This window comes from Crinia signifera, chromosome 6 (assembly GCF_055691185.1).
Source record: "Crinia signifera chromosome 6, ASM5569118v1, whole genome shotgun sequence".
NCBI classification, from domain to species: Eukaryota; Metazoa; Chordata; class Amphibia; order Anura; family Myobatrachidae; genus Crinia; species Crinia signifera.
Window position 1 is genome coordinate 270,766,475 of NC_139222.1, and position 24,733 is coordinate 270,791,207.

Here is a 24,733-nt window from a genome sequence, read left to right on the forward strand (position 1 = left end):
GTGAGCGTAGCTGAGAACCTCTAAATGTGTCACTATGAGAGTACTGACAGAGGCTTTGCGGAGCAATAAATACAGAGCAAGAACCGACTTTCCGCGGCTGCTGCTGTTGCCACCAGTCTGTTCATCACGCTAAATAATCACCCACTATGCCTTGGGAACACACTTGCCTTTTTCTTTCCTGGGGATCACAAACACACTACTTACATTCCATGCCCCTCCTCACAATCATCATCTCATTTATCTGCCACTATCATGTCACTCTACTCATGTTCCGCAATGGCCGGGAACATCACAGGGGGATTTTCTACTGACCGCTGAATGATCCAGAGCTAAATCTACAGAGAAAGTTCAGACAACATGGGTCCTTACAACCCACGGCTTGTCAGCTGTTATGGGAACTACAAGTCCCAGGGTACTCTTTCGTCATCTGGCAATGCTGCCAGTCAGATTTTGCCATTGGGGCACATGTGGTGTGGGATACGGTCACTAGGTCTCCAGTAACAAGGTCGACAAGCATTAGGTCGATACCACTAGATCGACATGACTGAAGGTCGACATGGGTTAGGTCGACATGGGTTACTTTAAAGATTGGCTTTCCAGCGATTGCTGGGATTTGGAGTCCATCAGTGGTAGCAAAGCAGACAAGGACCAAAAAATGGGTGATCGAAAAGCACTCGTACCAGCCATAGGCGCGCGCAGCACATTTTATTAGGGGGTGCACCATCAAACGGGTTTGTCTAGCACCACCTATTGGGCATATCTAGCACCACCTATTGGGTGTGTCCAACACCGCCAATCACACATGCCTACCACCATCTATTGGCACTCGCCACACCATAATCTCCTGCCTTTTTCAGTTTTAGTCTTCTAATTACTCTGTGTAACAGTACATGCAAATAATGTCAAAAACATATATGGATGACTTGGGTATGTATATGACAATGGTCTAGTCCAATTAGCAATGCAAACACATATAACTGATTATTGGACGCTTCTTTAAATGGAATACAGTTCCAAAAAACAAACGTCTTTGGTAAAAGGTATTGCTAACGGCAGGGATGTTTTCATAAGGGTGGGCACAGCACAGCATTAGGGGGGTGCCTGTGCACCCCTAACACTCAATGTGCGCACGCCTATGATACCAACATCAAGAGGTCGCACTTATATATGGCTAACACAGTCCCTGCCAATCCTAACATGGAGTGCCAACCCAAAGATGGAGTCGCTTCCACCCTGCCAATCACAAAACGGCACAACTTGCAGCTTCTGCCGTAGCAGGTTGAAACACGATCATTGTGACTCAGTGTATAGTGTGAAAAAAGGCGGATCTCTGCTGCAACGGCTTTGAGAGAGTGTGTGTGTGTGTGTGTGGAGCTCCTCGGGTGCTGACAACCCGTAGCCACGCCCCTGGAAGGCCATTTGTCAGTTGTGCGCGAATATTGATGAAATGAGGTTTAGGAGAGATTTTGTGGCGAATTGCGCAAATGGATGAAAATAGAGGGGTGCAGGCAGAGTTGGTGGATGCTTGAGGAGGGAATAAGGGCAGCGGTGAGCGTAGCTGAGAACCTCTAAATGTGTCACTACGAGAGTACTGACGGAGGCTTTGTGGAGCCATAAATACAGAGCAAGAATCGAATTTCCGCAGCTGCTGCTGTTGCCACCAGTCTGTTCATCACGCTAAATAATCACCCACTATGCCTTGGGAACACACTCGCCTTTTTCTTTCCTGGGGATCACAAACACACTACTTACATTCCATGCCCCTCCTCACAATCATCATCTCATTTATCTGCCACTATCATGTCACTCTACTCATGTTCCGCAATGGCCGGGAACATCACAGGGGGATTTTCTACTGACCGCTGAATGATCCAGAGCTAAATCTACAGAGAAAGTTCAGACAACATGGGTCCTTACAACCCACGGCTTGTCAGCTGTTATGGGAACTACAAGTCCCAGGGTACTCTTTCGTCATCTGGCAATGCTGCCAGTCAGATTTTGCCATTGGGGCACATGTGGTGTGGGATACGGTCACTAGGTCTCCAGTAACAAGGTCGACAAGCATTAGGTCGATACCACTAGATCGACATGACTGAAGGTCGACATGGGTTAGGTCGACATGGGTTAGGTTAAAGATTGGCTTTCCAGCGATTGCTGGGATTTGGAGTCCATCAGTGGTAGCAAAGCAGACAAGGACCAAAAAATGGGTGATCGAAAAGCACTCGTACCAGCCATAGGCGCGCGCAGCACATTTTATTAGGGGGTGCACCATCAAACGGGTTTGTCTAGCACCACCTATTGGGCATATCTAGCACCACCTATTGGGTGTGTCCAACACCGCCAATCACACATGCCTACCACCATCTATTGGCACTCGCCACACCATAATCTCCTGCCTTTTTCAGTTTTAGTCTTCTAATTACTCTGTGTAACAGTACATGCAAATAATGTCAAAAACATATATGGATGACTCGGGTATGTATATGACAATGGTCTAGTCCAATTAGCAATGCAAACACATATAACTGATTATTGGACGCTTCTTTAAATGGAATACAGTTCCAAAAAACAAACGTCTTTGGTAAAAGGTATTGCTAACGGCAGGGATGTTTTCATAAGGGTGGGCACAGCACAGCATTAGGGGGGTGCCTGTGCACCCCTAACACTCAATGTGCGCACGCCTATGATACCAACATCAAGAGGTCGCACTTATATATGGCTAACACAGTCCATGCCAATCCTAACATGGAGTGCCAACCCAAAGATGGAGTCGCTTCCACCCTGCCAATCACAAAACGGCACAACTTGCAGCTTCTGCCGTAGCAGGTTGAAACACGATCATTGTGACTCAGTGTATAGTGTGAAAAAAGGCGGATCTCTGCTGCAACGGCTTTGAGAGAGAGAGTGTGTGTGTGTGTGTGGAGCTCCTCGGGTGCTGACAACCCGTAGCCACGCCCCTGGAAGGCCATTTGTCAGTTGTGCGCGAATATTGATGAAATGAGGTTTAGGAGAGATTTTGTGGCGAATTGCGCAAATGGATGAAAATAGAGGGGTGCAGGCAGAGTTGGTGGATGCTTGAGGAGGGAATAAGGGCAGCGGTGAGCGTAGCTGAGAACCTCTAAATGTGTCACTACGAGAGTACTGACGGAGGCTTTGTGGAGCCATAAATACAGAGCAAGAACCGAATTTCCGCAGCTGCTGCTGTTGCCACCAGTCTGTTCATCACGCTAAATAATCACCCACTATGCCTTGGGAACACACTCACCTTTTTCTTTCCTGGGGATCACAAACACACTACTTACATTCCATGCCCCTCCTCACTATCATCATCTTATTTATCTGCCACTATCATGTCACTCTACTCATGTTCCGCAATGGCCGGGAACATCACAGGGGGATTTTCTACTGACCGCTGAATGATCCAGAGCTAAATCTACAGAGAAAGTTCAGACAACATGGGTCCTTACAACCCACGGCTTGTCAGCTGTTATGGGAACTACAAGTCCCAGGGTACTCTTTCGTCATCTGGCAATGCTGCCAGTCAGATTTTGCCATTGGGGCACATGTGGTGTGGGATACGGTCACTAGGTCTCCAGTAACAAGGTCGACAAGCATTAGGTCGATACCACTAGATCGACATGACTGAAGGTCGACATGGGTTAGGTCGACATGGGTTAGGTTAAAGATTGGCTTTCCAGCGATTGCTGGGATTTGGAGTCCATCAGTGGTAGCAAAGCAGACAAGGACCAAAAAATGGGTGATCGAAAAGCACTCGTACCAGCCATAGGCGCGCGCAGCAAATTTTATTAGGGGGTGCACCATCAAACGGGTTTGTCTAGCACCACCTATTGGGCATATCTAGCACCACCTATTGGGTGTGTCCAACACCGCCAATCACACATGCCTACCACCATCTATTGGCACTCGCCACACCATAATCTCCTGCCTTTTTCAGTTTTAGTCTTCTAATTACTCTGTGTAACAGTACATGCAAATAATGTCAAAAACATATATGGATGACTCGGGTATGTATATGACAATGGTCTAGTCCAATTAGCAATGCAAACACATATAACTGATTATTGGACGCTTCTTTAAATGGAATACAGTTCCAAAAAACAAACGTCTTTGGTAAAAGGTATTGCTAACGGCAGGGATGTTTTCATAAGGGTGGGCACAGCACAGCATTAGGGGGGTGCCTGTGCACCCCTAACACTCAATGTGCGCACGCCTATGATACCAACATCAAGAGGTCGCACTTATATATGGCTAACACAGTCCATGCCAATCCTAACATGGAGTGCCAACCCAAAGATGGAGTCGCTTCCACCCTGCCAATCACAAAACGGCACAACTTGCAGCTTCTGCCGTAGCAGGTTGAAACACGATCATTGTGACTCAGTGTATAGTGTGAAAAAAGGCGGATCTCTGCTGCAACGGCTTTGAGAGAGAGAGTGTGTGTGTGTGTGTGGAGCTCCTCGGGTGCTGACAACCCGTAGCCACGCCCCTGGAAGGCCATTTGTCAGTTGTGCGCGAATATTGATGAAATGAGGTTTAGGAGAGATTTTGTGGCGAATTGCGCAAATGGATGAAAATAGAGGGGTGCAGGCAGAGTTGGTGGATGCTTGAGGAGGGAATAAGGGCAGCGGTGAGCGTAGCTGAGAACCTCTAAATGTGTCACTACGAGAGTACTGACGGAGGCTTTGTGGAGCCATAAATACAGAGCAAGAACCGAATTTCCGCAGCTGCTGCTGTTGCCACCAGTCTGTTCATCACGCTAAATAATCACCCACTATGCCTTGGGAACACACTCACCTTTTTCTTTCCTGGGGATCACAAACACACTACTTACATTCCATGCCCCTCCTCACTATCATCATCTCATTTATCTGCCACTATCATGTCACTCTACTCATGTTCCGCAATGGCCGGGAACATCACAGGGGGATTTTCTACTGACCGCTGAATGATCCAGAGCTAAATCTACAGAGAAACTTCAGACAACATGGGTCCTTACAACCCACGGCTTGTCAGCTGTTATGGGAACTACAAGTCCCAGGGTACTCTTTCGTCATCTGGCAATGCTGCCAGTCAGATTTTGCCATTGGGGCACATGTGGTGTGGGATACGGTCACTAGGTCTCCAGTAACAAGGTCGACAAGCATTAGGTCGATACCACTAGATCGACATGACTGAAGGTCGACATGGGTTAGGTTAAAGATTGGCTTTCCAGCGATTGCTGGGATTTGGAGTCCATCAGTGGTAGCAAAGCAGACAAGGACCAAAAAATGGGTGATCGAAAAGCACTCGTACCAGCCATAGGCGCGCGCAGCACATTTTATTAGGGGGTGCACCATCAAACGGGTTTGTCTAGCACCACCTATTGGGCATATCTAGCACCACCTATTGGGTGTGTCCAACACCGCCAATCACACATGCCTACCACCATCTATTGGCACTCGCCACACCATAATCTCCTGCCTTTTTCAGTTTTAGTCTTCTAATTACTCTGTGTAACAGTACATGCAAATAATGTCAAAAACATATATGGATGACTCGGGTATGTATATGACAATGGTCTAGTCCAATTAGCAATGCAAACACATATAACTGATTATTGGACGCTTCTTTAAATGGAATACAGTTCCAAAAAACAAACGTCTTTGGTAAAAGGTATTGCTAACGGCAGGGATATTTTCATAAGGGTGGGCACAGCACAGCATTAGGGGGGTGCCTGTGCACGCCTAACACTCAATGTGCGCACGCCTATGATACCAACATCAAGAGGTCGCACTTATATATGGCTAACACAGTCCCTGCCAATCCTAACATGGAGTGCCAACCCAAAGATGGAGTCGCTTCCACCCTGCCAATCACAAAACGGCACAACTTGCAGCTTCTGCCGTAGCAGGTTGAAACACGATCATTGTGACTCAGTGTATAGTGTGAAAAAAGGCGGATCTCTGCTGCAACGGCTTTGAGAGAGTGTGTGTGTGTGTGTGTGGAGCTCCTCGGGTGCTGACAACCCGTAGCCACGCCCCTGGAAGGCCATTTGTCAGTTGTGCGCGAATATTGATGAAATGAGGTTTAGGAGAGATTTTGTGGCGAATTGCGCAAATGGATGAAAATAGAGGGGTGCAGGCAGAGTTGGTGGATGCTTGAGGAGGGAATAAGGGCAGCGGTGAGCGTAGCTGAGAACCTCTAAATGTGTCACTACGAGAGTTCTGACGGAGGCTTTGTGGAGCCATAAATACAGAGCAAGAACCGAATTTCCGCAGCTGCTGCTGTTGCCACCAGTCTGTTCATCACGCTAAATAATCACCCACTATGCCTTGGGAACACACTCGCCTTTTTCTTTCCTGGGGATCACAAACACACTACTTACATTCCATGCCCCTCCTCACTATCATCATCTCATTTATCTGCCACTATCATGTCACTCTACTCATGTTCCGCAATGGCCGGGAACATCACAGGGGGATTTTCTACTGACCGCTGAATGATCCAGAGCTAAATCTACAGAGAAACTTCAGACAACATGGGTCCTTACAACCCACGGCTTGTCAGCTGTTATGGGAACTACAAGTCCCAGGGTACTCTTTCGTCATCTGGCAATGCTGCCAGTCAGATTTTGCCATTGGGGCACATGTGGTGTGGGATACGGTCACTAGGTCTCCAGTAACAAGGTCGACAAGCATTAGGTCGATACCACTAGATCGACATGACTGAAGGTCGACATGGGTTAGGTCGACATGGGTTAGGTTAAAGATTGGCTTTCCAGCGATTGCTGGGATTTGGAGTCCATCAGTGGTAGCAAAGCAGACAAGGACCAAAAAATGGGTGATCGAAAAGCACTCGTACCAGCCATAGGCGCGCGCAGCACATTTTATTAGGGGGTGCACCATCAAACGGGTTTGTCTAGCACCACCTATTGGGCATATCTAGCACCACCTATTGGGTGTGTCCAACACCGCCAATCACACATGCCTACCACCATCTATTGGCACTCGCCACACCATAATCTCCTGCCTTTTTCAGTTTTAGTCTTCTAATTACTCTGTGTAACAGTACATGCAAATAATGTCAAAAACATATATGGATGACTCGGGTATGTATATGACAATGGTCTAGTCCAATTAGCAATGCAAACACATATAACTGATTATTGGACGCTTCTTTAAATGGAATACAGTTCCAAAAAACAAACGTCTTTGGTAAAAGGTATTGCTAACGGCAGGGATGTTTTCATAAGGGTGGGCACAGCACAGCATTAGGGGGGTGCCTGTGCACCCCTAACACTCAATGTGCGCACGCCTATGATACCAACATCAAGAGGTCGCACTTATATATGGCTAACACAGTCCCTGCCAATCCTAACATGGAGTGCCAACCCAAAGATGGAGTCGCTTCCACCCTGCCAATCACAAAACGGCACAACTTGCAGCTTCTGCCGTAGCAGGTTGAAACACGATCATTGTGACTCAGTGTATAGTGTGAAAAAAGGCGGATCTCTGCTGCAACGGCTTTGAGAGAGTGTGTGTGTGTGTGTGTGGAGCTCCTCGGGTGCTGACAACCCGTAGCCACGCCCCTGGAAGGCCATTTGTCAGTTGTGCGCGAATATTGATGAAATGAGGTTTAGGAGAGATTTTGTGGCGAATTGCGCAAATGGATGAAAATAGAGGGGTGCAGGCAGAGTTGGTGGATGCTTGAGGAGGGAATAAGGGCAGCGGTGAGCGTAGCTGAGAACCTCTAAATGTGTCACTACGAGAGTACTGACGGAGGCTTTGTGGAGCCATAAATACAGAGCAAGAACCGACCTTCCGCGGCTGCTGCTGTCGCCACCAGTCTGTTCATCATGCTAAATAATCACCCACTATGCCTTGGGAACACACTCGCCTTTTTCTTTCCTGGGGATCACAAACACACTACTTACATTCCATGCCCCTCCTCACTATCATCATCTCATTTATCTGCCACTATCATGTCACTCTACTCATGTTCCGCAATGGCCGGGAACATCACAGGGGGATTTTCTACTGACCGCTGAATGATCCAGAGCTAAATCTACAGAGAAACTTCAGACAACATGGGTCCTTACAACCCACGGCTTGTCAGCTGTTATGGGAACTACAAGTCCCAGGGTACTCTTTCGTCATCTGGCAATGCTGCCAGTCAGATTTTGCCATTGGGGCACATGTGGTGTGGGATACGGTCACTAGGTCTCCAGTAACAAGGTCGACAAGCATTAGGTCGATACCACTAGATCGACATGACTGAAGGTCGACATGGGTTAGGTCGACATGGGTTAGGTTAAAGATTGGCTTTCCAGCGATTGCTGGGATTTGGAGTCCATCAGTGGTAGCAAAGCAGACAAGGACCAAAAAATGGGTGATCGAAAAGCACTCGTACCAGCCATAGGCGCGCGCAGCACATTTTATTAGGGGGTGCACCATCAAACGGGTTTGTCTAGCACCACCTATTGGGCATATCTAGCACCGCCTATTGGGTGTGTCCAACACCGCCAATCACACATGCCTACCACCATCTATTGGCACTCGCCACACCATAATCTCCTGCCTTTTTCAGTTTTAGTCTTCTAATTACTCTGTGTAACAGTACATGCAAATAATGTCAAAAACATATATGGATGACTCGGGTATGTATATGACAATGGTCTAGTCCAATTAGCAATGCAAACACATATAACTGATTATTGGACACTTCTTTAAATGGAATACAGTTCCAAAAAACAAACGTCTTTGGTAAAAGGTATTGCTAACGGCAGGGATGTTTTCATAAGGGTGGGCACAGCACAGCATTAGGGGGGTGCCTGTGCACCCCTAACACTCAATGTGCGCACGCCTATGATACCAACATCAAGAGGTCGCACTTATATATGGCTAACACAGTCCCTGCCAATCCTAACATGGAGTGCCAACCCAAAGATGGAGTCGCTTCCACCCTGCCAATCACAAAACGGCACAACTTGCAGCTTCTGCCGTAGCAGGTTGAAACACGATCATTGTGACTCAGTGTATAGTGTGAAAAAAGGCGGATCTCTGCTGCAACGGCTTTGAGAGAGTGTGTGTGTGTGTGTGTGGAGCTCCTCGGGTGCTGACAACCCGTAGCCACGCCCCTGGAAGGCCATTTGTCAGTTGTGCGCGAATATTGATGAAATGAGGTTTAGGAGAGATTTTGTGGCGAATTGCGCAAATGGATGAAAATAGAGGGGTGCAGGCAGAGTTGGTGGATGCTTGAGGAGGGAATAAGGGCAGCAGTGAGCGTAGCTGAGCACCTCTAAATGTGTCACTACGAGAGTACTGACGGAGGCCTTGCGGAGCCATAAATACAGAGCAAGAACCGACTTTCCGCGGCTGCTGCTGTTGCCACCAGTCTGTTCATCACGCTAAATAATCACCCACTATGCCTTGGGAACACACTCGCCTTTTTCTTTCCTGGGGATCACAAACACACTACTTACATTCCATGCCCCTCCTCACAATCATCATCTTATTTATCTGCCACTATCATGTCACTCTACTCATGTTCCGCAATGGCCGGGAACATCACAGGGGGATTTTCTACTGACCGCTGAATGATCCAGAGCTAAATCTACAGAGAAAGTTCAGACAACATGGGTCCTTACAACCCACGGCTTGTCAGCTGTTATGGGAACTACAAGTCCCAGGGTACTCTTTCGTCATCTTGCAATGCTGCCAGTCAGATTTTGCCATTGGGGCACATGTGGTGTGGGATACGGTCACTAGGTCTCCAGTAACAAGGTCGACATGACTGAAGGTCGACAGGGCACCAGGTCGACACAAGCGTTAGGTCGACATGGGAATGGTCGACAGTCAAAAGTTCGACATGGGGTTTTTCACTTTTTTTCAGCCTTTTGACAGTCAACGTTTCTAGTGTCACCCTAATGATTGTGTCGACCTTCCAACCCTGTCGACCCTAGCTATGTCGAATTATTTCAGGTGTCGAACTAAGTAGGGTCGACATTGTGACTGTATCCCGTATGACTTGCAGACTTAAGGCCTATACACACTGGGCGACTTTGAACTGAAAGACACTCAAAACAGCAGCTCAAAGCCGCCCAATGTGTATGGCCCGGGGATGAGCTGCCGCGCGCTCCCGCATCATCGCCGGGAAAGCCGCTCATCTGCTGGTGATACGAGCAGATGAGCGGCTTTGAGGACGGCTTTGCATAGCTCTGCACTATACAAAGCCGGGCAGGGGGAGAGCCGCTCAGTCTGTATGCACTGAGCGGCTTTTCCCGCAGCGGTGATTGTCATAATCGCTGTCCATACACACTGGGCATAGTCGCCCAATGGACCTTAACCCCTTCAGTGGTGTTTTTATTTAAGGAGCGCTCCCCACTGGGCGAGTTTTTTATGGGGAGCGCTCCCTAAAAAAAAAACAAAAAAAAACACCCTCTCCCTGGGTCCGGGCAGCGCCGCTGAACTGTTAATCAGCCGCTGCCCGGCCCTGCGCCCCGCCGCCCTGCTCCCGGCTTGCCGGCTTGTCATAAGCCGGCGCCAGGTCAATACAAAAGCTGGAGGGGAGGGGGGAGGAGGTGCCGCAGAGGGGGGGGAGTCGGGCAGTGCCAAAGCTGCCTGAGATCAGTGAGTGAACTCAGCAGCGCTGCCCGGCTGTAAACAGTGGCAATCCCGAGAATTTTTTGGGCACTGAGGCACAGCCCGGAAAATTCTCGGGATTGCCACTGAAGGGGTTAATAGACTGCTTTAATCTGTTCTCTCTCTGCAATATGGACTCGGTATGAAATCTCATTCGATTATAAATTAATAACTGAACAATAAATGCGAACGATTTCTATTACGTTCATTATTCTGCCTTAAATACACACCATTTCCAGTCACTTACAAGGTAAACAGCGGTGCCCTGGACCACAGTTACTATACAAACACCAGCCCCGTGACAATTGGATAACACTGGTGCTGATTAGTGCTGCTCATTAATGTACATGGCAACATTAAGTAACGGAAATCCTAAATTTGATTCTTCCTCATTTTACCGGAATTGAATAAAACCCCCTTTTTTTTTTCTTGTTTCTGCTAAATTTCTCCATTAATCGTCCTTTATTTTATAATTAATTTGTTTATTCTGCTGAGAAATTTCCTGACTCTTCAGAACTGTTCCAAATGAGGCATGGAATAAATGCTCTAGTAATAAAACAATGCGCTGTGCCCTCGGAGACGACTAACGAGGCGCTCGCTGACTCAGACCGGCTATCAGCCTATAGTAATCCTGATAATGATAAAATGCTAGAGAAGTAATAACGGGCACCGTGAGACCAGAGAGCGTCTGGGATGTACCTCGGTCAGGATGGAAGGCCAATGGGGGCTGGAGTTTCGGCCTTGACAGTGTAGGAACTATACTGACTGGTGTTAACAATTGACTAGTTTGATAGGGTTGCGGTTAGCATACCGGCGGTCGGGTAGTCGTCAGTTGGAAAACCGTCACTGGTCAGAAGACCGGCGTTGGTATCCCAACTATGGACTGTACAGTGGTGTAACTAAATATTTTGCTCCCCCCAGCCAAAATATTGTGTGTGCCCCCCCCCCCCCAAAAAAACGTTATATACCCAGAATAACTAGAATATTTGCGCTCTCCTGCCAAAAAAGTTTCTGCACCCCCCCCCCCCCCCTTCATATACATTAATGATATATTTTTTTACCCTACATGCTCAATGCCAGAGGTTGCACTGCCTTCCAGGTAGCGCTGTGTGCAACCCCGGAATGCGCTAGGCTGTACTTGTACGTTTTAACATGATGAAGTCATATGAGTGTCACCTACTTCTCTGCAGCTACACATAGGGGATGCTGCAAAGCACCAAAGCCCCAAAGCCAGTTACCCCTGACACGGCACTGGAGCACCAGGGATTTTCTGTGCGTATGACGGTGGCGCTGGCCAGCCCTGATCACCCCTTCCCTCAGTCCTATAGCACCTTTAATATCCTCCCCTTTGCACTCTCCCTAGCTGCACCAGCAGGCTCACTTACTTTTATCATTGTTATCAGGTTGCCCGTTCTTGTAGCGGCAGTTGTGGCTTGATGGAGGCTTCCCCCTTCCGTGTTTGGTGCTCAGTCTGATGGTGCTGGCAACTTTCAGCCTGCGGGGGGCAATCACAAGCATGTGGCCTCAGAGTGACTGCAGGGGAAAGTGAGAGAGACAGCAGGGGAAAGTGAGAGAGACAGCAGGGGAAAGTCAGAGAGACAGCAGGGGAAAGTCAGAGAGACAGAAGGGGAAAGTGAGAGAGACAGCAGGGGAAAGTCAGAGAGACAGCAGGGGAAAGTCAGAGAGACAGCAGGGGAAAGTCAGAGAGACAGCAGGGGAAAGTCAGAGAGACAGCAGGGGAAAGTCAGAGAGACAGCAGGGGAAAGGCAATTTGGGGCACATTTATCATTTAATATTTACTCTGTTCTGTCAGCCACATCATCCATAGGTTTCTGTGGGTGATGTGATGCTGCCAGCTATAGGCCACACCTTGCGTAGTTAGCCTGCAGAGGGTTCCACCAGAACACTCCCTGGCAATGGCCGATGCACATGTGCGGTCAGTGGGACCGCGCATGCACAGTAGCCCCGGCAGCACATCAGTGATGAATATTCTGCATATTACAATGTGATGCTGGATGCTAATATCGCACCTGGATCACACTGCATATGCAATTTGTCGATAAATGTGCCCCATAGTAAGGGCCAGATGTATCAAGCTTCAAAATGTGATAAAGTGGGGAATGATAAACCACCAGCCAATCAGCTCATAACTGCCATTTTTCTAACCCAGCCTATAGCATGACAGTTAGGACCTGGTTGTTTAGCACTCTCTGTTTTATCACTTTTTGTAGCTGGATACATATAGCCCTAAGAGAGACCAAAGGGGATAGGAACATAGCGAGAGAGGCTGAAGGGAATAGGGAGATATTGAGAGACACCAAAGGGGACAGGGATATAGCAAGATAGACCACATGGGAGAGGGAGAAAGAGGCTGCAGGGGAGAGGGAGAGAGAGGCTGCAGGAGAGAGGGAGATTGTATGAGAGGCTGCAGGGGAGAGGTAGAGAGAGGCTGCAGGGGAGAGGGAGATTGTATGAGAGGCTGCAGGGGAGAGGGAGAGAGAGGCTGCAGGGGAGATAGGGAGAAAGACTGCAAGGTAGGTATATTACCGCCCAGGATCGCATTGTAAAATGCGATCATTTCGCTCCCATGTATCATCTTCCAGGGCGCAGGGACAGGGCTCAGAAAGGAGCCCGTCCCTGCGAAGCCCTGACCCGGAAGCTGGGGGGGTCTGCGCATGCGCGGTTATGCCCCGCTGACCGCACTGCCGCTCGGGCAGTGCGGTATGTAGCCATAGGCTACAACGGGCTATCGCTATCACATTAGAATGGCGAAAGCCCAGGGCTGCGATGCCGGGCTGCCCGATGTTGATACATCGGGCAGCTTCGCATCCCCCATAGAAACCTACGGTGGATGCGGCCGGCGGCGATGCAGGGGGGAAATCGCAGCAGGGTTAGGTGATTCCTGCTGGGGTCCGTTTAATACATTTAGGTGATATTCAATATTTGCGGCTAAACCCTGAAAACGTGTGTTTTCTGGGATTTAGCTGCAAATATTGCTTGATAAATGGGCCCCATAGTGAGAGAGACCACAGGGGAGTGACAGACTGCAGGGGAGAGGGAGAGATAAACTGCAGAGAAGATAGCAAAACAGACTGCACTGGAGACAGCAGGGAGATAGTGAGAGAGACAGAGGGGATATAGTAAGAGAGAAAGAGACTGCAGGGGAAATAGTGAGGGAGAAACTGCAGGAGAGAGATCACAGGAGATAAAGACTGCAGGGGAGGTGAACAGAGAGACTGCAAGGTAGGTAGCAAGGAAGGCCACATTAGAGAGTGAGAGGGACTGCAGGGGAGTGATAGATTACAGGGGAGAGGGAGAGATAGTCTGCAGAGAAGATAGCAAAATAGACTGCATTGGATACAGTGGGGAGATAACAAGAGAGACTGCAGGGGAGAGGGAGAGAGAGTGAAAGAGAGAGAGACTGCAGGAGAGGGAGAGAGTCAAAGAGACCAGAGGAGAGAGATAGAGACTGCAGGGGGGGAGGGAGACAGTGAAAGAGACCACAGGAGAGAGATAGAGACTGCAGGGGAGAGAGTGAAAGAGACCACAGGAGAAAGATAGAGACTGCAGGTGAGACAGTAAAAGAGACTGCATGAGAGAGATAGAGACTGCAGAGGAGAGGGAGAGATACTGCAGGTGAGAGGATTAGAGACACTGCAGCAAATACCTCTGTGTTGTGCAGCTGCCCTGTAGTTGATCACATTTTCTCCATCCTGTGCGGTGCCCACGGAAGCAGCAGGGAGGGACCATGTGGACTGAGCTACTCCAGGACCCAGGAAGGTAGCTGATCTTGAAGGAGGAACTTTGTATAAGAGCTTCCTATGGCAGGTTCCACTTCCTGCTTCATAATCTGTGTGTTCCGGAGAGTCCCCTTGTGGCTGCCCCTTCTCATGCTGCTTCCAGGACACAGCAGCCAGTCACAACCTGAGGCTGAAACTGACAGCCAGGAGGAGCAGAAAAAAACAGTGTCCCTATTTCTGCAAAATTGTAGTGGCATGGGGGCAGAAGGCACCCTGTCCCCCTGCCCAGCCAGCCACTGGCTGAGTGGCCAGGGAGCTCAGCAATCATCCTGTCCCCCACCAGCTCCAGCAACAACGAGCGCCCAGCATACTGTGCATCTTGTTGCCTGCAGCTCCCGGGCAAACAACCACTGAACGGAGACCCTGCGCCCTTCTGCACCAGCGCGCCCCCCCCCCACCACCACCACCACCACTTGGGCTGCTGTGCGCTAGTTACGCTACTGTGTGGATATCCCGGTTGTAAGCATGAAGAGTTAGGGCTATTTCACACACTCTAGCTCCCGCCGGGCGGCGATATCCCACACAGTCAGGAAGCCGTGCTGCACACATCAGTTTAGAATGGAGGGGATGGCCACAGCCCGGCAGCCGTCCCTTCCAGTGGTGGGATCCAGCTGCAACCGGACAGCCGGGCAGTGGCCGTCCCGTGCGAATGGACACAATAGTGTCCATTCACAACTACTTCCTGGCCGTGCGGGATTTCGCCGTCCGGCAGGAGCCGGAATGTGTGAAACCGCCCTTAGGTTTAGGCTTCAAAAGAGGTTAGGGTTAGGTTGTAGGGGAGGAGGGATAGAATTAGGTTGTGTGGGTTAGGGCAATTTCACACTGTCCGGCTCCTGCCTGACGGCGAAATGCCGCACAGCTTAAAAGCCGTGCTGTCCCTGCAGTGTGTAATGGACAGCTCTGTGTCCATTCACACGGGACGGTCACGGCGCGGCCGCCGGATCTTACCTCTGCAGTGTCCGGCTGCCGTGCAGTGGCCGTCCAGTGTGGTGTGGAAGGCAATGGGCGCTTTCACACACCACGGTAATTCCCAGATAATGAAGCCCGCCCCCATGTGACAAGAGGGATGGGCGTACAGCACATCAGACTGGATATGCCAGTCAAACTGTTTTGACCCGCCCCCATGGGATGAGAGGGGTGGGGCTACAGGATCTCCAAACCGGAGCATGTGAATGGTCCTACAATCCGGCTAAAAACTGGACAAACTTTGTCTGGCTTTTTGCCGTCCGGTCAAAACCAGAGTGTGTGAAATAGCCCTAAGGGCTATTTCACACACTCCATCTCCTGCCGGACAGCGAAATCACGCACGGCAGGAAGCCATGCCGTGCACAGTAGTTGTGAATGGACACTATTGTGTCCATTCACACGGGACGTCCACGGCCTGGCCGTCCGGTGGCAGCCGAATCCCGCCACTGGAAGGGACGGCTGCCGGGCTGTGGCCATCCCCTCCATTCTAAACTGATGTGTGCAGCACGGCTTCCTGGCCGTGCGGGATTTCGCTGCCCGGCAGTTTATAATGGAGGGGATGGCCACAGCCCGGCAGCCGTCCTTTCCAGTGGCGGGATCCGGCTGCAACCGGACGGCCGGGCCGTGGCCGTCCCGTGTAGATGGACACAATAGTGTCCTTTCACAACTACTGTGCACAGCACGGCTTCCTGGCCGTACTGTATTTCGCCATCCGGCAGGAGCCGGAGTGTGTAATATAGCCCTCAGGGATACGTTCTGGGGTAGAGGGTTACAGATAGGCATTAAGAAGGGAGTGTTAGGGCTATTTCACACACTCCGGCTCCTGCCGGGCGGCGAAAACCCGTATGGCCAGGAAGCCGTGCAGCATACAGCAGTTTAGAATGGAGGTGATGGCCACTGCCCGGCAGCCGTCCCTTCCAGTGGTGGGATCCGAAATGAGTGAGTGAAATAGCCCTTAGGAATTTTTCACACAATGCGGCTGCCGCCGGACGGCAAAGTGTGACAGCTCCAATAGGGAAAATTGTACTTGTATTTGTATATATGTATATTCTGGTGCGCAAGAACACACTGAACAGTAAGGGTGTGATTAATAGACTGTGTGAACTCTGCTGAGGCAGCTTGTTAATGCCACGGGCAGTGCTGCGATCCCCGCGCTCGGGGACATTGTTGAATTAAGGAAGGCAGTTAATAAAGTTGCCGGCGCGAGAGCACCACGGAGGGAGAGGTGCGCGGGACCTGATATAAAGGAGCAGCCGTTAACGGCTGTGTCGCAGTTCTTCGTCGGGAGATAGAAAAGGGAGTGTAGTGCCGCTGGCGCTGTGAACTGACTAACCTGTAAGTCTCCGGTGACTGTCGGAGGATCTCCGGGACGGCGGTGTCACGGTGAGGACAGGCTGGAGTGACGGAGCCCCGGCAGTGCGTACCATACAATACTGTCAGGAAAGGTGCCGGAGTACGCAGCCGCAGCAGCGCAGAGTCCCTCTTCCCCCAGCTAAGAGAGCTGGGTCGTGTGGGGGCAGGAAGGCGGCACGGAGGAGGAGACAGGCCAAAACCGGGGAGTGGTGAGTAGTGAATCCGCCCTCCGATCAGCCCACGGCCCCGTCTACAGCATAGCCCTTATCAATGGCCCATCCTCTGGGCGGCTCAGATGTAAATTACTGACTGTCAGGTAGAGAGCCCCAGATCAGCCCACAGTCTACAGCACGACCCAGCTGAAGGTCCCATCATCCGGGCTGCTAGGAGGTAACATACTGACTGCTAGACAGAGAGTCAGCTACAGTAGATATAGCAAATAATCAGCACCTTGGAATAACAGCTCATTTAACACCAAGGGTCCCTAGACTAAACCCTTGCTGCTAGAAACATAAGAAAAACTATTCTCAGCCAGCTTCAGTAGTAAGAAAGGGATAGTTGCTCCATCGGCATTGTATCTAGTCACATGGTCCTCTACCGCTCTGCAGTTTCGGCAGGAGTAAAACACTTAGTAAAGGAACATCACCTCCACCCTGGGGTGTAGAGAGGTTCATCGGGCAGCATCTGTAACAAGGGCTAAACCCGGCTCCGGCCAGGGGACGCCCATCCGGATATATATAATAGCAACACTGCTTTACAGAAGCAGCTCAGACGCTATTTAGCATAGCAATCAAACCAATACAAGTAGTTGGAGGAAGAGGGCTAAACCCGACTCAGGTCAGGGGACGCCCACAGAAGATACAGCAAATACCGCAGGTCAGGACAGTGCAGCCGGAGGATTGAGTTCATTAGCCGTAACTCTTCTGTAAGCTCTCAGGATAGTCAAGGGTACCTTTCCAACATAGTCTGTGCACAGTGAAGGTGAAATAAACTTATAAAGGGGACACGTATAGACAGTTGGGGACTAATCGTACCAATAGTATTACTGACTAAATCCGTATAGAATTAATACTGTCAATGATATTGTAGGATTAATTGTTTGTGATAGACTGGTTTTAAGGTTTAGGCTTACCTGGTAGTAAGAGGTAGCAAAGTTCAAATAGATAAGGCCCTGTGAAGAAGAAGTGTTCATTAGCAGGTTGAACTACACTCACATAGGCATACCATTATTACGCAATAATAACTTAATGATATGTGGAGTATAACTTATGTGTTCAAGTTAAGTACAGTTGATAGTTAAATGTTGACCGGTTGTACGACTTGACCACCTGAGTCAACCAAGGTAACGTTGCCTGATCGTGGTGCAAAGGAACGTCAAGGAGGGCCAGTCCGGCCGCATTGGAGTCACGTTCCGGTATAATAAAGCTTGAATTGTGTTCTGGTTGTTAAGATATTAGGCAGCTGTTTGCCTTTTGTACTGTGAATGTTCAAACATTGATATGTTTATTCTAGTTAAATTCTCCTAATAAAAACCTGTCAAACTATACTTACGTGTATTACCTGGAAGGAAGAAAACATCTAAGTCAGTGTGAGATACTTACCTGGCCGCAAGGAGAGTGACAAAAGCACCGCACGGCTTAAAAGCCGTGCCGTCCCTGCAGTGAGTAATGGACTGCTTTGCATCCATTCATACGGGACGGTCATGGTGTGGCCGCTGGTTAGCAGCTGGATCTTACCACTGCAGAGAACGGCAGCTGTGCCGTGGCCGGCCAGTCCTCACAGGTCAGTGTGTGCTGAGGGCGATGGGGCCCTTTCACACACACATCTGTCATTTGGTGTCCGGTTTTATCTCTCCACCGCCACCAAACGGACGTCACTTTAGTTTTCACCCACAAATTTACACAGCACCGGCTCACGGAGCCGGTTCATGTGAAAGAAACAACTGTCAGGCAAAAAGCCGGACAAAGTGTGTCCAGCTTTTTGCCGTCCGGTCAAAACCGGAGTGTGTGAAACCAGCCTTAGGCTGGTTTCACACACTCCGGCTCCTGCCGGACGGTGAAATCCCGCACGGCCAGGTAGCCGTGCCGCACACATTAGTTGTGAATGGACACTATTGTGTCCATTCACATGGGACGGCCACGACCCGGCCGCACGGTTGCAGCCGGATTACACCACTGGAAGGGACGGCTGCCGGGCTGTGGCCATCCCTTCCATGATAAACTAGTGTGTGCGGCACGGCTCCCTGGCCGTGCGGGATTTCACCGTCCGGTAGGAGCCGGAGTGTGTGAAACCAGCATAAGGGCTATTTCACACACTCCGGCTCCTGCCGTACGGCGAAATCCCGCACAGCCAGAAGCCGCGCCGTGCATAGTAGTTACTAATGGACATGAGATTGTGTCCATTCAGACAGGATGGCAACCGCCCGGATGCCGTCGGATCCCACCACTGGAATGGACGGCTGCCGGGCAGTGGCCCTCCCCTCCATTCTAAACTGCTGTATGCTGCACAGCCGAAGCGTGGCAAGCGCAGCGAGCCCCGTGAGGGGACGCATGATACATGTAACATAATACGCGTCCCCTCGCGGGGCTCGTCAACGCTTCGGGCTAGGTGGCTCGCTACGCTCGCCACACTATATTAATTCAACTCCACACCAACGTGGATAGTGGAGTTATGAAAAGGTCGGCCGGACGTGCCCCGCCGCCACTCGCCACGCTTCGGGATGACGTCGATACTGGGGTGGGGGGGGTGTAAATAAATGACATGATATGTAATTTAATGGTATAGTACATTAAATGCCATTATAACGGGTAAAATCGCATCACATCGCATGCCATACAATAATGACATGCGATGCGATTTCACTACGTTTGTGTACATAGTGAAATCGGGCGCCGTGCTAATACACAAGTACCATTTATCTTTCTATTTTGAAATCCATCTTAGGCCCCCCAAATGTCCAGGTCTTAACCTTTTGCAGTCCAAATTGTTTTTTTTGCAATTCAAACAGTCTGGTTTTTATTAATTGTAACTGTTTTTTAATTCCGAAATGGTCTACATTTAATGTTGAACCATCTAACCCCTTCCCTGGTACTCTCAAGAATTTTCCATGTTGTGCTCCAGTGCGCAGACTGGTAAACCCAGAAAATGAGTGCCACTGCCTGCGCTCCCTCTTGCCGGGCAGCGCCGCTGAGTGCTGAGATCAGCACTGCGCTCAGCTCCAGCCGCTGCCCGGCTCCTACGGCCCGGCCCTGCCTCCTTCTTCTGGCTGTGCACGGCGTAACGTTGCTAACATTTTGCCGCACACAGCTGCATTGCAGGGGGCAGGGCCAGGCAGTGCTCAGCGGTGCTGTCCGGCCCTAGGAAACACAGTGGAGTTTTTTTTTAGGGCGCACTCCCCCCAAAAAAAACATGCAATGGGGGGATTCTCCCTAAAAAATAAACCTCCACTGAAGGTCACTGCGATCAGATCTGAATAAGGGCCATTGATGTAAAGAGAGGATTGATCAATAAAGCTTTTTGACATTATAAGCCTAAAAACACAAACACGTCAACATAGAAGTGAGCGCCCCATTCTGAGGGGTTATTATTTTTATATCAATTAAGAATAAAATGCTTTACTAAGGGGCATATTGACTATAAGTCATATTATAAAGCGCGATATTCCTCCATCCCAGTGGTTGGGGTTCCCGCCTTCATTATACCGCAGCCGGCTTCTGTCTCACTGCATCTATTGTTCTCCCGATCTATTGTTCTCCCGATTCATTCATTGTTTTGTTTTGAAACTTGTCAAAGCTTCAATAAACAGATCATCACTCATCAACTCTTATGTGGCAGGTTACACTGCACCGTTACAGTATAGTGGGTCGACAATACCTAGGTTGACAGTCCCTTGGTCGACCACTAATGGTCAACAGTGACTAGGGACCTCAATCAGGTCCATTTGCACGGACGCGTGCGTTCGCACGGGGCCGCTGCTTTCTCTTTGCACATGCACATTTATGCGCCTGTGCATGCGCTTCGTGCGTGAGGTGGGTGCAGGCACCTTGCAGCCGGTGGGCTGGGGGAATGTGGGTCGACCCAGAAGGTGGACACAAGCTTAAGGCCGACATGGACATGGTCAACACTCAAAAGGTCGTCGCAAGATTTTCACGTTTTTTTATGTCTATGTCGACATATATCAACATGGACACCGTACAAGTGTACCGCATCCCATCGCCATGCTTCGTGCGCAGTGCCTCGCTGCTCTCGGCACACTGTTATACTCTCGCACTATGCCCACTTGGATAGTAATGTTTGAACCAAGTCGGTGTGCACCAAAATAAAGTGAAAAACGCATGTCGACCTTGTCGAAATTAAGCTTGTGTCGACGTTCTGTCAATGCCGACTTATGGTATGTCAACCATTTCCAGGTGTCAACCTAGTTGCTGTCGACACAGTGGTTGATCTAGTGACTGACATAGTCGACCTAGGGACCTCATACCTAGTGTTCCCGCTAGGCTGTTTTAGCGGGGCGCTGCGCCCAGCCTGATTGTTAAAGGGCAATATGCGCCCTGCCCCTCTCGCAGCGCCCCGCTAAAACAGTCTCACGGGGAAGCCCAGTGTCGCTGTAGACGGCGATGCCCGGTGCTTCCCCTGCAGCATAGTGACTTCGGTGGGGCCGGGCCCGCCCCCTTTGGTAACGGTGCCAGCCGGCCCACCCCCTTTGATGGCGGCGGCAGCCAGGCCCGCCCCCTTTCATGACATCGGCAGCCCGGACACACCCCTGCTGTGACGTCAGTGGCCCGGGACCGCCCCCAGCTGTGACGTCGGCGGGCCCGGTTCGCCCCCTGGCTCCCTGCTCGATACAAAACCTAGAGTGAACACTAATACCCACATGTGAGCAAAATAATAATTCCTATAAACAGAGAGTCCTTTTCAAACACATTCTGAAGCCATTTTGCAAACCAGGGTGATTATATAAAACATAAGTACTCATACTTCCCAACATGACCCTCTCCAGGAGGGACACATTGCTCTACTTCTGGATTTAACTCTTAATTTAGTATTACCATCACCTGTATAGAAACACCTTTCTTATCAATTAACCTGTTTAAAACAGGTGATGGCAATCCTACATTAAGAGGGCAGAAGCAGAGCATTGTGTCCCTCCTGGGGAGGGTCATGTTGGGAGTTATGAATACTTAAGGTTTCCTCTTCCATGCCAAAAACAATATAACATACAGTACTTTATTAAAGCAAAAATATCCTCAGATGGCACATTGCAGTATCCCCCCAAACATGCCCTTTTTACTATATATATTTAAAAGTTGGATGCGTACCCCAACTCCTGGGAACTGGAACACGCCCAGCCTGAGCTAATGGGAACTTTCCATTTGTGTTTCTAGTCACAGGTGATATTTTTAAACTAAAGTGCAAAACGAAGGCACTTACTTATTAATTCCCCTTATGCCATTATAAAAAAAGACAAAAACACAGGCTGTACTGTAGGAGCTGGAAACCCCAAATACACAGAGAACTGAGCCTTTTCCAACAGTAATGCGATAATAATGTTCTCTGAAGAGTGTGATCTTGTCATCATCTAAATTGAATGTAACAATGGCTTTTAGAGGCACTTATGGAGCCAGCATGTCCTTCTCTATGGCACCTTGGGACGGTGATGAAGAACCTCAAGACACCTTTCTGTAAGGAGGACAGGGGGAGAAATCTTTTGCTGTCAGTAGAAAAGAAGTCTGTAAATGCAGCACTGCTGTGCATACGGGTCTACTTTTGAAAAACAGTTTCAGGGAGATTCCAGGTGCTGCGTGCAGTGAGCGGGGGTGTCTAGCTACTCCCAAAGGGCGTGTCTAGGGGGGGGGGGGGGGCTGTTGGCTACATGTCAGAGTTTCCCTATGAGGCCACTGGAGCAGGTTCATCAGGCTTTAAAGCCTGATTACCAGACATTGCCCCCTTTCCCCATATCACACCCAGTATACTGTATACGGATTCAGTATTGAATCCCGGCGCTCGGGATCCCGGCGTTCAGAATCCCGATGCCGGAATCCCGACAGCCGAAATGCCGACAAGGGGGCGACGTGGATCGCCCCCCCTTGCGGGCTCGCTGCGCTCGCCACGCAGCAGGCCCGGTGCCTCGCTACGCTCGGCACACTAATTTATTCTCCCTCCAGGGGTGTCGTGGACACCCCAGGAGGGAGAAAGTGTCGGCATTTCGGCGGTCGGGATTCTGAACGCCGGGATCCCGACCGCCGGGATTGTAACTTTATCCCCTGTATACATGCCCACAGCCCTAAGTCACACCTAGTGCATAAACCTCCCCCTCCCCCAAACACACACCGCTGACCTAACACTACAGCGCATACTTACCATCAGGATACTGGAAGTTAATATTCCGGCCCGGTTTCTTTGCTGGTGTCTGGATGGGTGCCAGACGGCTCCCCGACAGTCGGGATTCCGACAGTTATTCCTCCGACGTCGGCATCCCGACTGCTCCCTCATGGGGGTCCACGACCCCCATAGAGGGAGAATAAAATAGATGGCGAGCGCAGCGAGCCCGCAAGGGGCTTCATTGCACTCCCCACGCTGTGCAGTCGGGATTCCGACGTCTGACTAATGACTGTTGGAATCCCGACTGTCGGGCAAATATACCACACCCGTCTGAATTCCGGCCCTGGTGTTCAGGCTGCCAGAGCTGGGATTTTGACAGCTTCCCCACACAGCCCCATATTACATTATAGAAAGCTACCCCATATTACACACCAGATCCCCCCATATTACACATCAGTATACACAGCCCCATATATATTATCCACTAGCTGACCCGCCCGGCGTTGCCCGGGAAAACCTTTGGATTTCTTTATTTCCAAAATTGCTGAAAAATGTCATCTTACAGTATGCTGTGCCAAAGAACTAAGATTGTAATTTGTTATAGATTCCACCATAATGTTAGAATGTGTTTGCATTGATACTCAATGATGGCAATGAAATCAGGTGTGGTGTTGTTGTTTGAAACACAATGCTCCTGAGTTGATAACTTGTATGTGTTGATGAATTCCACATCCACTCCTGAGATTTAGCACCTACTGTATGACATATCCTCCAACATCTGAGGGTCAGAAATCGGTACAAAATCAGAAAGGGACGTAGCCACACCTCCATTTCTATACTTTCAATGCTACAGTTTGTAGGGTGTGTAATTACAGGCACTGAGTGCGTGGGGACCGGGGTGGGCGTTACTTACCGCGCCATAATTAATAAAAAATTCACTGCTCCCTGCCACTGCCACTCCCCTCACCGAACCTGCCTGCAGCATTCTCTGAGGTCTGGGGATCTGTAAAGCACATGCACCGGGCATCTCTACCAAACAGTGGGGCAGCACCTGAGTGTGGGAGCAGGTCGGCGGGCCTGGCCACATGATGTCATGACGCGACGCACGCTACCCGCACCACTGTAATGCCCCACAGAGAATGGGTGCAATGGGCCAAATTCTTCCCTACACCCGCCGGGCCAATCCACTGATCCAGCCATCACAATCATCAATGGGTGCATTGATAAGGTTTGGAGTGTAAGAAGTTGAATTGCCATGTTACAAAGTGTATAATTTACTCAATAAATCGTGAAAAAAAATGTAAGTGTACATAGAAGTACAATCAAGAAATGAAAGTAGGATTAAATAATAAGTTCTGATTCAAACTGATAATTGTTTGGATGGGGTGGGTTGTGAAATTGGTGTTTGTTACACCTACAGGGGGCCCTCAATTGATGGGATTTTCACTACACAGATTGTCACAGTCACAGTGGGGCAGATGTATTAAGCCTGGCGAAGAGATAAACTGGAGATAAAGTGGAAGGAGATAACGCACCAGCCAATCAACTTTCAACTGTCATATTTCAAACACTGCTGATTGGGTGGTGCATTATCTCCTTCCACTTTTTCTCCAGTTTATCTCTTTGCCAGGCTTAATACATCTGCCCCAGTGT

At 49.7% G+C, this 24,733-nt stretch overlaps 1 protein-coding gene across 1 annotated transcript in view; it reads right to left on the reverse strand.

Annotated features, from left to right (window-relative positions):
* Positions 1-14,438, reverse strand: part of ZFYVE27 (zinc finger FYVE-type containing 27) — a 201,705-nt gene extending 187,267 nt beyond the window's left edge. Inside the window, exons 1-2 of the mRNA XM_083149584.1 lie at positions 14,308-14,438; positions 12,026-12,135 (exon numbers count right to left, since the gene is read on the reverse strand). The gene's annotated coding sequence lies outside the window, so the exon portion shown is untranslated. The remainder of the gene's footprint in view (positions 1-12,025; positions 12,136-14,307) is intronic.
* Positions 14,439-24,733: the final 10,295 nt, after the last annotated feature.